This window comes from Macrobrachium rosenbergii, chromosome 10 (genome assembly GCF_040412425.1).
Source record: "Macrobrachium rosenbergii isolate ZJJX-2024 chromosome 10, ASM4041242v1, whole genome shotgun sequence".
Lineage (NCBI taxonomy): Eukaryota > Metazoa > Arthropoda > Malacostraca > Decapoda > Palaemonidae > Macrobrachium > Macrobrachium rosenbergii.
Genome location: NC_089750.1, coordinates 65,991,253 through 65,994,706, shown reverse-complemented (window position 1 = coordinate 65,994,706; position 3,454 = coordinate 65,991,253). Strand labels below are relative to the sequence as shown.

The following is a 3,454-nucleotide window of genomic DNA, read 5'->3' as shown; positions in this document are numbered from 1 at the left end:
TTTTCCATAAGAAATAGAAGTACATTCCTTAAGAGATTGACGTACGTGGGAGAACTGAATCCAGGAAAGAGATGAAAGCCTGTTCATTTGTTAGAAGAATGATGAAAAGATAGTGGCCCCTGGATATGTGAAAACATTCCATACAAAGACGGGTAAGTCCTATATAGCTCTACAGAAATAGTTGCATAGATGACTTACACAAGCTTATAGTGTGAGCTTTCAAGACGTGATGTTTACGGCCTAAGGACAAGAGCCCATGCCAGCGCAAGGCTGGCTTAATCTAGACAGATAGGCCCAAGGGTCATTAATTTTTTTACTTTGGACATAATTACACCGCCTGAGCTCTGGCACCCCAACATCCTAACATCACACTGGCGTTTCAACTTTAGTCCTATAACTTCAGCACTTGCATGCACACGAAGCCAGTTTGCGTTTTTAAGGCTGAATACTTGCTGGTTTCTTGGGCCTAGGCCTATGTAAGCTTAACGATAAGTCTACCGATGCTACTGCTTTAGAAAATGAAGACGTGAAACCGCATGCGATGGTGTGTATGCTTTGTCGTCATAAATGTCTTATGGTTAATTCCCGCTCTTACACAACTGCAAAGGAACGCCCACAGTCTGGGGCAAGGAAAAGCGACTGATCTAATCAGTCAAACCACTGTTCTATGGCTTCGGGTTTTACCAGCACCAAAACCCTTGAAACTTGGCGAGACTCTACAAGACATTTGAATCTTGACGCCCTCCTTCCTCTGGCTCACCAGTAGCTTCGTTCTCTTCTTTTATATTTGAGTGGTATTTGGTTATCTTCTGTGTGGGGCTTCAGGGAACGCTATTTCGTCTTCCTTGATATACTTTCTCGGAATGCAAATCTTGGGGAAAATGCTTTGATAGATTTTCTTCTTTTACATAAGGTAATATTATCAAATAACTTTTGAATCTTAACAGGTGGCATTGCTTTTGAGATTTTCTGCGTTCATATACGTGTACATGTATGTTCACTTTGTTGATAATTATACTTAAACAAGGGAAAATGTGGCGTTTTGTTGTTATACGATGCATTAGGAAGATGGAACCGTAAAAGTGTGTTTTTCCAGGAAAAATGATCACAGCATCGGAAAAACCTCCCCTTACGAGACAGTTGAATAATGCTACTTTTCACTTTTGGAATTTCTAAGTAATCCCACTTAAGAAAGTGTACGTATTGTAACATTGCAAAATCCTTATAAACACCACCACCTTGTTGGAAGGAGAATTGTAGCAATTTTGTTAACCACCAAATACATTTGCTTTGCCCACTCATAGTCGAGCTGCAATTATAAATGTATTATTTATTAAAGAGCTATAAATCTCTATCTCTTCCTCATTATATATATATATATATATATAAATTATTTATATGCATTATATATACTGTATATATATATATATATATATATAGATATACAAATATATATTATACTGTATATATATAGATATACATACATATATATATATATATATATATATATATATATATATATATATATATATATATATACATATATATACATATATATATATAGATATACAAATATATATATATATATATATATATATATATATATATATATATATATATATTAATACGTTGTCTTTGTGTGTGTGTATGTGTAAATATTGCTGAAACAAAACACTGATTATTTCTAAGTACGTCTAGAAGATTGCATCTAAGAGAGAGAGAGAGAGAGAGAGAGAGAGAGAGAGAGAGAAGGAAGTCCAGTCACGAGAAAAGAAACATCAAATTAACTCAAATAATTTCCCATCGATTACCTTACCTCAGCAAGAACAGAATTACTCAGAGACGAAAGGATATAATCTTCTTTCCGGTGACCTGATCTCGTCCCTACAATCCCCAACGTTTGGCGGTCAAGTCATGGGGCCTTCGTTATGATGTAACGACGCTGTGATGTTACAACCTGCTAGGATGTCTGGCCGTCACAAAGCATCACGTAACACTGAGGACGGTGTTTAGGAATCGAGAATCAAGAACGCATGAGGAATGAAAAAGTTTTGTGTATTATTTTCGTCGGGTATTTTATTCATTTTGCCTAATTTCGACAGTACCGAAATCTTGCGCCCAAGAGATCTTTTAACTTTGATTATTGACTAAAGCTGTTGATAAATAAATAATGAATATTTTTTAGAATATTCTTTGATTGAAGAGACATGCGCGCGGTTCCTGCAACCACATGACGCGTTGCCATGGCAACAGGACGCTTCCTTCCCGGCACGGAGGGTGCTAGATAGCGTTCGTTTGTTTACATTTATCAGAGGCGTCATTAAGGGTGTTTGCAGGAGATCCGGTCATTGATTTTTAAAAGAGCTGGCAGATAAAGCATACACCCTAACAGGTGTCGTGCTAAACAGCCGTGGGAGGTCAAATAACGGTAATTATTGATCCATTTGTCCGCATTTCCCCCCAAAATCAAAGAGCAATTTATCAAAGACACGCAGATGGTCAATGAAGCATCGAAAATGTTTAATGCCACAGCCCCCAAGGGCAACAGCCGACTGATTTATGAGTTAATTGGACTGAAGAGCAGTCACGTGACATTTTAGGTGGTTACATTAACTTGTAAGGACTCAGAGGGTTTTACTTTTATGTGTTGTCGAGTAACATTACATTGCAGGTATCTCTCTTATTCTGATCTTCTAGTTGCCCGTCTATATCTCAGATCTATTATTGAATATCAGTTCACCAGTCATTTAGATTTTATTTGGTCACACATTTACCTACATACAGTTAATGAATTGAATGTTTCACTCTCTAGAGAGAGAGAGAGAGAGAGAGAGAGAGAGAGAGAGAGAGAGAGAGAGAGAGAGAGAGAGAGAGAGAGAGAGAGAGAGAAGTATACCTTAGTTTTACCAGACCACTGAGCTGATTAACAGCTCTCCTAGGGCTGGCCCGAAGGATTAGACCTATTTAAAGTGGCTAAGAACCAACTGGTTACTTAGCAACGGGACCTACAGCTTATTGTGAGAGAGAGAGAGTGAGTGGGGAGGGGCTTGAGGAAAAGAGACAAATGGAAACTAAAATGGAAGGTGAATAATACAGCAGAACTATCTGTGCTTTAAATAAGTTCATGAAAATAATGAGACATTCATTGACGTGTTCAGAAATTAAATTTAAATTTTTGTTCATGATGAGTCGAACATTACAGTCTCTACATAAACATTCATCTATTTCTGTTGTGAGGAACAAAACGAGCTCACTGTTCGAAAGATGTATCTTTTCTCTCCCTCTCTCTTTACACACATGTATGTATATATTTACATACATAAATAACCATCATTCCAGGCTGGGACCCACTACGGGGTACATGACTCAAGACGCAGGGTTACTATATTATATGTGACTCAACCTTTTCAGCCACGCACTCCTATGCTACGTATGAATCGTTGCCTGGTACTAA

The 3,454-nt window shown here is 37.6% G+C and overlaps 1 protein-coding gene across 1 annotated transcript in view; it reads right to left on the bottom strand.

The window, feature by feature from the left end:
• Positions 1 to 1,998, bottom strand: part of LOC136842742 (NACHT and WD repeat domain-containing protein 2) — an 89,121-nt gene extending 87,123 nt beyond the window's left edge. The window contains exon 1 of the mRNA XM_067110481.1: positions 1,817 to 1,998. The gene's annotated coding sequence lies outside the window, so the exon portion shown is untranslated. The remainder of the gene's footprint in view (positions 1 to 1,816) is intronic.
• Between the last annotated feature and the right edge of the window lie 1,456 nt (positions 1,999 to 3,454).